This window comes from Blennius ocellaris (genome assembly GCF_963422515.1).
Source record: "Blennius ocellaris genome assembly, chromosome: 5".
Classification (NCBI taxonomy): Eukaryota; Metazoa; Chordata; class Actinopteri; order Blenniiformes; family Blenniidae; genus Blennius; species Blennius ocellaris.
In genome coordinates, this window is record NC_137654.1 from 12200303 (window position 1) to 12213055 (window position 12753).

Sequence of the window (12753 nt, forward strand, 5' to 3'; positions counted from 1 at the left end):
AGGAATGACCCAATACATAAACCAGGCAGTCATTTTTATCAACCAATTATAATCAAGGGCAATTAATAGAATCATCTATATCAAACGTCACGTTACTTTATAATCAAACTGCTTACACTCCTTCTATACGTGAGGATTTTTATTAGTTTATGTTTTGATTTAAGAGGACGGACCTCAAGTGCCAATGTGGACAGCGTCAGGCTGCTGTACTTCACAGAGGAAGCACAGATGCTGGTAAAGTCCCGGAGCAGCAGATTGGACATGTGATATCCTTCTTCAAAATCAAGCATTGAAGGACTTACAACAGCAGGTAAGTGTCCTACAAGTGTTCCCTCGAGCCAAGAGCCTGCGTAAAAGCAAACCCATACCTCTCAACCCTCTACATCTCTGCCAGGGAGGACTTGGGAGTTCAAATGGATCAAATCCTTTACGTGTGGCCCACCAATAAAAACAATCAAACAAAGAAACATCTTCCTGGAAGCCACTGCTAATCACATGTACCTCTTGAATGGAATCCTTTTTGCCAGTGAATGCCTTTTTGTTCAAATGAATACCGATAACTCAGTGGTTTGTGTCCAAGTTCCCAGAGCAAATCGATGAGAAGACACCAAAATACATCTCTCGAGGCAGCACTGCGGGCTTTGTCAAACATAAACATGGCTTATGTTACACTGCAAACAAAACTCGCAGTCATCGGTGTCATGGTCGACAAATAAAATCAACTGACCAAAAGGTTTCCTTTCAGAAAGATAGCACAGGTTTCCTGTAAACATGTATTGGAAACAAGTTATGAGAAGAAAATCAAAACCTCTCACAAGATTTAAGTCACGCAAAAAAGACAGCCTCAAAAAAATTCAAACACCAGACTTTATGTAATCACGGTAAACCTTCATCTCTATAAATATCCTGTTTCCATAGCTAGGTTTGCAGACGTTTGAATTCTATTACTCAGTAATAGAACATACGTGACAGACCCAGGCATCAAATATCAAAACACTATCTTTGAATATGAAAATTAAATCGCAACTCGCATTACTTCTAATAAACTGTAATAGATTGTAAAAACCTCCCAATAGGGTGCCAAACTCCTTGTGCAGGTGCCTCATACATTATGAATAACCCTTTATCAAACACCATGTCTTCCATTTTACATCCATCCTTTGTCTTTAATTTTGTTTGCATTCAAGAATACAAAAAGGTGAATTAAAGCAGAGAGAATTTCAGATCTCTGCAGATTGGGAGAGCCAAAGTGTTTCTCTTCTCTTCAGATGTTGGCAAACTCTGTGGATGCTTGAGACACACAAGCTCTGCAGCCATCAGCATGCATGTTCCCACAGCCTCATAGTGTGGCTTTTTAACTCCAAATAAACTGGGCAATCTATGATAAAACATTTGGGAACTAAACTTTGAATCAGCTTAAGTTTTCTTTCAATTTAACATTGGGATTCTGCAGAGCAGACTGGGTCCCTCCCCCTTATGAACGCCTCAGAGAAAACAACAAATATATTACCATGTTTTCAGGTCTCTAAGGTACAACAATATATTTCATTATTTTTACTTTTCTATTTCTTCTGTGCAATTTTTCATTTTTGGGAACCTTTAACTTATGCTAGACCGTGATTCTCAAACGGCGGTACGCGATCACTCTCTACTGGTACTTGGGGACAAGTCATACATTTTCTCTTGAATAAAATATTATTGAAAAGATATTTGAATGAAAAAAGTAAAACATACAAATTCCTATTTAAAATGGGTATACAAGTAATAAATCTATAGCTAATAGGGGTATGCCCCACTCCTGTATGCTCAGGTCAGCCATAACGGTGGTAGCTTCAGGGGTCTGCCACAGTATTTTCAAATACAAGTTGTTCATCAAATATAGTTTGCATGTCCAGCAGGATGATTAAATAAAGTGTGACTAATAGCTGAGAAAAGTAAGTAATTATCTTAAAGGGCCAAAATACTAGCATGCATACCACAGAAATACTTCTAATCTTCAGTGAGTAACCAATGCTGTAATATTTTATAATAATACAATTATTGTTTTCATTCTTTAATTTTCTATGTTCTATGAGCACTTCCTTCCTGGTGTACCCCCACAGACTCAACATCGTACATAAGGGCCAACACACCATCTTCTTGCATGCTGGCCTTCCTTGGAGAGCTCAAGTGGCACAATGATGGTGTGATTATTATTCTCACTGGAAGATTTACAACACGATTCTACAGAACAATGATCAATTTTTACGTAAACGCAATCACAGTTTATTTTGATTGCAGGACAACAGAACACAACAGTGCAGACATCTTATTTATAATCTTGCAAACTGATGATACCGAAGCTGGTTTTAAACAATGCTAGTAACATCATTAAACAAACACAGGAAAAACATCCCGGGCAAAGCAAAAGATACTTCCTGGAAACATTCAAACATCAGCTGTGATTACATTTCATTTGTGTTTGTGATTTCAGTGCTATGCGCAAGATACAAGCAAATATTCATCCAGTAAAGGTGGCGTAGAAGAACACTGATGGAAAGTAATACTTTTTCAAGTCAAGAAAAAAAAAAAAAAAGACTGTGGCTCTGAGAAGAGAAGCCCAGCTGTGAAGATTGGCACGTATGTACGGCTTCTGCTGCAGTACATGTTTGTGAAATTTAAAACGAGATCTGGACAGTGAAACTCAGCATGTGTGGTGCATGGAGTTAATTTATATGCTGGGAGGGTATTGGAGGGTTTGAAAACACCTGCTTTCCAACACTGGACTGCTACGAGCTAGCATCGTCATAGCATACTGCTTCTAGACACATACACACACATCGTGGGTCCACTGCTACCTTATTACCATCCTGTCAGAGCCCATTAGATCCAGACTGTGAAGACAGGAGCCTAGGGGAGACTCGCACAAACACACCACATTGCTGTGATCACCTGGGGAGATGGACAGAGTTTAACGCGGCTCTCTCTGGAGGTCACGCTTCGTATCGCTCAACACAGAAAGCCACAGGATGGTCTCAGCTCCTGGCACTGCAGTGACATCAATGGCATTCATAAGAGGGAATCTTTTCTTTTCTTTTTTTTTTTTGCTGAAAACATGAAAGTAGCACGGGAAATTAATGAAGGAGGACTGGAGGATGCCAACTCCATTTATGTGTATGTGTCAAGTCTCACATAGATTCCAGATCTTTGAACCTTTTGGCATCTTCACCTGAAATCTCAGTCTGTTCGCTTGCACATTTCAAAAAAATTTGAAAATGTCCCAGGTAAACTTGTCCTTGGCAGTTACTGACTTCCCTGTGGGTTATGACGCATTCTGACCAGACAAAGCAGAGCAAAGCAGAAAACAAGACTCCAGGAAAGCAGCCCGTTAGTCTGGTGCTCCACAATGGAGTGGAAGATAATCTGGGCTTTTCTGGATGGCTAATGTTAATGAACATGAGATGAAACAGGAAGAGGATCCATTCTAATTTGGGCAGGAATAATGCCAGAAGAGCTTTAAGTGCATAACCAATTAGTGGCATTGACACGAAACCAATGTTTCGGAAAGACAGAAAGTCTCCTGAAAGCAGATTTAGGAGACTCTTCAAACCACTAGAATCAGTAGTTGGATTACTTTCGAGTATTCCCAAGAGTTAGGTGAAGCATTTTGAAGGTCCACTCGGGTCTTTTGTACTTACGCTAACCTTAAACTTTACATGAGTAGCTCTTTGCTTGTTACTTGGGTTGTCAGTGGGTTTACACAAGTCTACAAATTCGCTACTTCGTTTGTTAATTTTATTACATTTTTAAGCGTAACTATAATAACAAGAAACTTTAATCTTTGTAGTTCTGTCTCTAAAAAGTAATCAGTCATACAAACCTTGATGGGACTGGACTGAAGTAAATAAGACAAACAAGCAAAAGTCTGAGGGAAAAATATGGGAACACTTTTTTTCTCCATATATTTATTTTGATTGGATCGTCTTCACCAAGTCTTAAGACATGAACTTTTACTTCTCGATCACTACGGCGATTTTTCAGGATGGAAAGAAATGAAATAAAATCACCCATAACAAACCAGATATAATCACTAAAGGAGGAGTGCATTTTGGATTTCATGAGGAGACAGACAGTTCAAGGTTTGATATCAGTAGTTTAAACAACTTAGAACAAACATTTCTTTTTTATTATCTAAATAGTAAATCCGTGTCGGAAAATTAAATACACAAGTCAATGACCGTCTTTGAGCTGGTACGTTCCAGAACACATAATGATCAGCATGTAAAGTTTATATGAAGGAAATCACATGAAAGGATATTCTATAGCCTGTTTAATTAGTATGCTATTATCCTGTGGATGGACCAGACCCAACCTTCAGCTTCCTATGAAGTTGTCATGTGAACTCTTTGTACAACAGGAATATTACGTATATAGTAGTAATACACTTGCACAAGTTCAACACTATTCTCAGTTTCTCTAGCTCTCTCTTCCGTGATTTATCATGTATTTCGCCCCCTCAGCTGTCTCAAATAATAGACCTTACTCCCCCATATTGCTCCCAAAGCTCCATGACTCCCCTCCTTCTTGTGTCTATTTTGCATACGAGTCTTAACGGTTACTTTATCCACTTTTCCTAAAGCAGACTGAAATTTTGGAGCTGGTGCCTGGGAATTGCAACAAATCAACACATAGAATGATGAGTTGTGCTCGGCCACGTTTTCTTCGTTATTTTGGTTCTACAATTTCCACAATGTCACACTGTAATGCACAACATGGAAAAGACAACATTATAAAACTGAGGCATGAACACAGCCTTTACTTATAAACACTGAAATGAATGGATATCGTTAAGATTTTAATCCTATGATATCTTCCATGTTTTGCAATTGTCCAGTGATAAACACCCCTGCAGCAGGCGTCGCCAAAGACTTTCCAGAAAGGACAACCGTCGTTATTCTGCCCAAATGAGTTCAATCATGTTGCCTAGTAACCATGTCTCCGATCCTACCGTCAAGCCTGAGAGTAACCCCACTAGTTGCATTGAAAAAGATCATCTGAACACAGACAGCCTCCGAGTAGCCCACCAGGTCTAAAGGTTTAGACACACACACACACACACACACACACACACACACACACACACACACACACACACACACACACACACACACACACACACACACACACACACACACACACACACACACACACACACACACACACACACACACACACACACACACACACACACACACACACACACACACACACACACACACACACACACAAAACACTTTGTTGATAGATACTTATGAGGGAAAAGAACAAGTATTAAGTGTTTCCACAGAAACGTTGAATGGTATAACCAATGACGGCAACAATTAAGCCAAAAATGAATGCTTTCCTTTTTAACGGATGACAATTAATGTCTTTGAATGAAGACTGCAATAAAGCCCCTTTCCAAACAGAAACAAAGCCAAAAATCTGTAATAGGGAAAGAAAAAAACAAAAACTATCATCGTGCTGCACTTACTTGGTGGGACCGGTCTTACAAAGACCAGTCCCACCAAGCCCATGTGATGGTTAGGAAATCTGGATATCTGTATATTGTGCATTAGATATATACATATATTGGTGTGGTAAAATAATTAGGACCCTCTCAAATATCTGCTTCAAGACAATACATTTTGTCCTGACCTGAAAATGTACTTGCATATCTCTGGCATACTTGGCCATGGTAATTATTAAAATATAGATGTTCAGTAAAATACCTAAATTAAAGTGACAGAGATCAAAACATGGGGAAATTAGTTAATCAGTAAATGGGTAAAAAATAAAATAAAATTAATAGTGCGATCGATGGGCAAACTCCTGATTTGAAACAGATGTTTACTTTATTCCGTATCATTTGCCCGGTCTGCATCTACACACATTACCCGCCATTCACCAGACAATATGACCTGACTAACAACCACAAGAAGATTATTGGGAGAACTTGCTGTTCAGTGTAAAACCTTAAGCTGAAGTAGTCATTCACTGAGAACAATCATGAATTACAAGTTCTAGCAATGTAAAATATAATGAAATCAGAAACTCAGTCAACTGATCAAGAGCATTCAAATTGAATGAAAACTAAAGCCAACAGGTTGCTTTAAAAGAGGCCCATTCACAGAATTCTTTACAACAACACGTTGGAAGGCTTAGCTTCAGGAACCTAATTTGTACAAGCTCTTGTGCTTGTGTTTTCCCTCTAACACAATCACACGCTCTTTTAAAGGTCTTTTATCAGCAACACAGCCACCAACAGGGAGGACAAATTCCTACCTGCTTAAAATGATTAGCTTTGAGCCAAGTCAAACTCATGAACAGGTCAGGTCGCAGCAGGTGGCGCTGCAATGAGGCACAGATAAATAGAGACAGAAACATGGACACGGAACTTAAGAGCTGCCGTTGGAAAAAAAACAAAACTTCTATAACCACAAGTTTTGCATTGATGGTGAGATTCAGGCATTTGTATTGCTCCTTTCCAGATATCCATGTTGAGACTGTGTTTGTTTTGTTTTAGACTATGCTATGTGCTTCCAATATAGTGGAGTGCTGAAGGTGTTCTCTCATGGGTTCCACATCTTTCCTTGTTTAGCCCGAAGCTGTAGATTATTTGCTTTATGTTGTAGTTCTCAAACACAACCTAATCGCCTATATTTAAGATGTCAACACCTGAACACATGTTCTCCCCATGCCTACAAGCATAAATAAACTATGCTGAGCAGCCCATGATCGGTCCTGATGTTGCAGCCAAAGTGAAAATGATTCATGCAGCATCTTTATCACTCACAGAGAATGCAGTTTGGTCTGTTAAGGGCAGTGTGTGTGTGTGTGTGTGTGTGTGTGTGTGTGTGTGTGTGTGTGTGTGTGTGTGTGTGTGTGTGTGTGTGTGTGTGTGTGTGTGTGTGTGTGTGTGTGTGTGTGTGTGTGTGTGTGTGTGTGTGTGTGTGTGTGTGTGTGTGTGTGTGTGTGTTTTAATGTGTGGGTGCGTGAGCCTGAGGGTGCAATGTATGAAGTGCTCTCCCTACGGTCATGTGGCTGAGCGGGCTGGGTTGGGGTGGTGACGCTGGCTGTATCAAGTGTACGCCTGAAGTTGCCTTGGTTACCTAACACAAAGAAGATCTCATTGCCATAACAACACTACCCCCTTCACTCTCCCCCTCCCCCTTCTCAGCCACCATCCACCCCCATTCGCCTCTAACCAGCTTGTAACAAGTGGTAGATCACCCCACCACCACCACCACGACATCCTCTCTCATGTTTTCTTTCTATCTCTCCCTCATCCATATACACCCACTCACTGCTATAACAGCATTAACAGATGGAGGGAAGAGGAAAAGGAAGGTAGAGGGGAGGACAGAGGGAGAACCAGAGGGGGAGAATAAAAAAAGACAGAGCAGAAGGGATGATAGTAGGAGATCTGCTCTGATGTGAGGGAGGAAAAAGAGGAATAGAAAAAAAAAACGCACAAAATTGTCGTCCTTGATGAATGATGACAAATAAGCAGCTTGTGATATGGAAAGAAAGATCCGGTACAAAAAAAGCACACAGAGATATAATCAGAACGCTGCAGAGTGTTGGGTTACATATGTGCGTGTATAATGTATATACGAGTAGAAAACACAGGACAAATAGGTTCTAGTGAGTGAATAGGTGAATAAAGGGGAAAAAAGGAGCAATTCATCTGACCCGGTCTGGTGTTTTCCATTGATTTCCCTTACAACCATTCTCAGTGTGCAGCCGTCTCTCTGCTCAAATGGATTAATTCAATAGATTAATCTATGTAGCTACAAGGGAGACAAAAGCATGAATGTGGCCACTGCGCATGAGACACTTCAAGTTCCGATAATTCCGCATTTTGTTGTTTTTTTGTTTCAACAAAACAACCGTAAACTGATTAAACCGGTGAACTGTTTCAGATAAAGCAATAGATCCAGAATCCGCAAGCCACGAAGACATCGAAATAGAGTTTCACTGGTAATAAAGGCTAAATCAAATGTAGTCTGTCTGACAAGTCTGTCCATCAAGCTCGCCATTCTGGGAGTGAGTCAACCAACATCGGGAACATTTACGCAAATCAGAAGCACAGGTGAGAGATGGACAGTGCTCTTCCATTGTTCAAGGGCTTATCTTCCTGCCATTTCAGTAACCTAAATGGCCAGTTTGTGTTTATGTCACCATCAGGGAGCAGCTGAAGAGTCATTTAGAGTCATGTAATCTCAATGATTCCCAGAATTCCAAAATTATTTTGAATCTCTGTGGTAGGGCTGTTTTGGACGAGCACCTGTAAATCCCAATATTACAGGATTACTAACTGTTCCGTCAGGATCTAAACCAAATGCTAAGCTAGGAGTCCCTCCTATGTTCCGCTGCAGTGTGACAACAGGAGAATCTATTTTGCCATTTTATTGAATGGAAGAAGAACTGTTCTTTTTAACAACTCCAGATTTGTCTTTGTAAAAAAAAAAAAAAACACTGCAACCACTGCAATAAACCTGTGTGTGCCACCTGAGAAAACATGGAGCTCTGCAAAAGTACCACCATTATATGAGACCTGAAATTATAGGAGCAAAGGCTTACCCTATTAGCTATGAAACATATTTTAAATATGAATTTCATGGGGGTTTTTTTTCATTCTAATTTTGATATTTGTAGTTACAAATAAATTCTAATAAAGAAAAAAAAATCTATTTTTGACTTGCCCCACATACCACTGGTGGATCATGTACCACAGTTTGGGAATCACAGGGTTTAATGTAATGAGGTATGAAAACAAGACCTTGCTTGTACCAAGCTTTGTCTGACAAAATTGCAGATGACTAAATGCTTGAAGTGGTCATATTTTGCTGCCGGTGAGAAAAAGCAAAGAATTTCTATTGTCTCCCATTTTAAACTGTGCATCTGTGTCTTGTTTCAAACATTCTAAGATTCGATACAAATCACATTACAATCAGACACGTTTCCTTCCTCGTTGCTGTACTGAATCTGTTTTGGTAGCCCCTCATCCAAAACACATGACCCGTTCAGCCATAGTGCCACCCCATCTGTTACCCCGCTCGTCTTTTTTCAACCTGTCCCATCAGCCTCGCTGCTCATGTCTACGTTCTCACTCTCTCTCCTCCTCTCAAGGCCTGATTGATAACAGCAGGGTCAGATGTGGAGCGGGGAGCTTCCCTCACATGTTGCAGCTCCTCCCAAGCTCACAGCTTTGGACGTCACTGTCAGCCTGCACACACACGAGCTTAATCATTCACGAGAGCACACACAGTATAGTAGCCAGAGCCAAAGATACAGGAGAGGATATGTGTGCAGCCCGATGCACAAACGCACAAACGCATACACAAGGGGAGGTGGGAGACGCACAACTGGCAAACTGGAAAGCAGACTCAATAAAGCACATCAGCTTCAGTCTCCTACTGCACACCCACGTATACATTCAAATGCAAAATCCCTCCAGAGCCATGCCCTCAAAACACTCATGTGCAACATTTTACATGAAAATACAAAAGTGAGTTTCCTTTTCAATCAAAACGGATATTTACTACACAATGAATTAATACCAAACATTAAATTTCCTTTTTTGCATGCAGCTCACAGCTGAAATGACCTTTTCTTGCACACTTAATTGGCATCACTTCTGCAGGAGCTTCCTCTGTCACCAGTTTGATCAGTGTCTTCATTTCTCCGAACCTGGAGCTACTGTCTTTTATCATGATATGTTGTCAGAATATCTTCTATTTTCTCCAAGTTTCCCCTTCTTATTTTTACCTTCTGTCCTGTTTCATCCCTCCCCTGCACCCATTCAAACAGAAAACATAAATCCTCTCTCTGCATGTCCTCCTACTCAGATGAGATATATGTAGTTCTGCCTCTACATGTCGGCAGTCAATACATGCTGATGTGCTGACCTTAGCTTTAATTCCAGCCCCGAGAGCTTGCACTCCAATATCAAGCTAATGTGGAAATTAATCAAACTATACATAATGTTTGCACTAATCAAGTTAATGTAAATTGTGTGCAACACATTTAAACTGTGGCATGCAGGCTGCACATGCATACATGAGTAAGGCTTTTCTTTGGAAAAACTGCCCACTCAACAACAAACTGAAATTTTTCTCCGTCACTGAATCCAAGAGCAAATAATAAAGAGGAAAACACTGTCTCAATCAATGGAAAAAAAAAAAAAACCCCAGCTGAAGATGTTTTAGGATTACTTTGCAGTGAGTGTACTTCTAATACGAATCGTTAAAGAACGCGTCCAAAGAATGTGTCCAGCAATCCTGCCTCAAAGCCACTTCAACAGAGACTGAAGCAGATCCCAGCTGGCGACGGCAGAGTACATCCTTGACAGGTCACCAGTCCATCAGGGGGTGAGCACAGAGAGACAGGATTCGCACCTCCAGGCAATGTGGGATCGTCAATTAACTCAAGCAATTGTTTATAGTCTGTGGGAGAAAGCTGATGCATGCACAGACAAAATACAACCTCCACATAAGGAGGACCCCCAGACCACACTCGGGGGCCGTCCACACCATGAAACCGGTTCACCTAAACATGCCGTTTTAGGCCCGTCATCCACATGAGGTGGTGTTTTAGGAGCGCAAAGAAGTTTTTTTTTTTTTTTTTTTTTTTTTTAAAACACAGGTCCCAGAGTGGGGAAATTTTAAAACCCCAGCTAGTGCCATCCAATCCCCTGGGGTGTGGATGGCAAAGACGATCATCTGTGGAAAAAAGAAGCGGTAATCACCCCCCCTCTTCCCCCAGCACGGTCCGCGACGTCAAATGACCACAACAAGCATGGACCACAAGCTACATGACGCAAACAGCAGGAAGAGTGCGGCCGTAGACCTATTGAACTAGAATTATATAGAGTTTCATAGCATGAATCTACTTCTAAATGTCTATGTGCTTTGTCTTCTGCGTTTTAAGTGTGTTCAGTAAGTCACGGTGCCTCTAAAGGCCTGGCACTGGCACTACATGCCCTGAAGCCTCGTGTTGAGCCGTGTTCATACTGAGGTGTGGAGAAGGCTGGGGAGAAGAAAGAGTTTTTTTCATCGTGTGGATGTACCCTCAGTCCAGGGATATTCTCTCTCTTGCTGCGAGACAAGTGTTAACCACGACACCAACCGTGTGGCTCAGAATGGCAGTACTGAATCCATCAATGCAATTTAAACTACGTTTTACAAAAACACACGTGTTTTTAAAATGTAAACATCAGATGGAACTGGTTTTCACTGAGATTTGATGTGTCTTGTCAAGACTCAGTTATTCTTCTGTCCCTCGACTATCTTCACACATTCTCGATTAAGGGTTTCGCTAAACCATCCCAGGAAGACACAACCTCAGGAGTCCTTGTAGGCTAAACAAACTCTGGTTTGCGCTGACTTAAATGTGAATCCAACATGAAGCAAAAAAATCAAAACATCATAAAAATGGAAACACTAATCTCAGGATGTGAGAGGCGACAAAACGGTCTTCCTTTTGCAGCATTTTGCTGGAACCTAACACAAAGATTTCACTCTACAAGTTTGACTCCGGTATATTTTATAAGTGCTTGGCCGATACTCGGGTGGTGAGAAAACCATAACAATATCCTATGAGCACTTTCAGCCAAGCACACAATACACTCAAGAAAGGGTTGACGCTGGAGTCCAGTATTGTTTTCTGATATTTTATGTTCAATGTTTTGACGTGCAGTCACTCGTGGCAACATACAAAGAGAAAGGGCTGACAGCAGATAACAAACCAGGTGGCTTTATTTTTTCTTCTGTGTCATGCTCAGTAAAATATGTAGTGTGATGCAGGTAGCAGGACTGCTGACGTACTCTGCTGATTGTAGTGCGTCATACCAGAGTCAAATTATAAGTTTGAAACAACATGCCAATTATCGCTGCCTGCAATATTGGGCACACAATTCAATGCTCAACAGCATTCTGGATCAGCATCAGAGGGATGTTTTTTAGAGGTGAAGTCTTTATCATGACAATCAAACATCTGTGTGCATTATTAGTACAGGCTGCTCTTTGCCACCAGCTGCATCATATGAAAGTCAGCTGAGAAAATACCACAGATTTAATTTGTGCAGACTGTTATGACACTACATATTGATGTGGGTGGCAGTGGCAGTTCAAATCCTAAAACAAGCAAGGGAAGATTACAGCAAATAAGACGGTCTCAACTGACGTGCTCAGGTCAATAACTTTGCTTGGGGCCATGGCTGCAAAATAAAAGACAACAAATTGAGCAAATGCTTCTGCATGGAGAAAAACAACCTTGAAATGAGGACTGCTGTATATTCTGAAGGAGCACAGAGACAAAAATGATGAAGAATGCTGGCAAAGTGGCACTACAACCTCATTAAAGGGAGTTGTGTACTATAAGTTACAACAGTAAAGAGAGAATAAGTAAAGCTTTACCACACAATTCAGGGTAGGATTTAGAGGACTGCATGGCTTTGATACAAGCAGTGTGGTGTATCTAGAAATGGAGAGGTACTGCATAAGCCAAAGGGCACTTTGGTTCGGTGCAGAAATTGAACAAACCTGTAACTACTGGAAACTGCCTTTCGAGTCTCCCAGAGAGACACCCGTCACTATTTAACAAAAGGCCAACAGGATGAACTGGTACCGTCTGCAGATTTCTTTTATCCTGAGGTTATACCTCAGGATGGAATGCTGCCATGACGGAAACATGCAGATGCAAATGAGCTGTCAGATATGATATAACGTG

General features: G+C 40.9%; 1 protein-coding gene across 2 annotated transcripts in view; it reads right to left on the reverse strand.

The window, feature by feature from the left end:
• The window catches only part of prkar2aa (protein kinase, cAMP-dependent, regulatory, type II, alpha A), a 46397-nt gene that overhangs the window by 15398 nt on the left and 18246 nt on the right, over positions 1-12753 (reverse strand). The window lies entirely within an intron of this gene.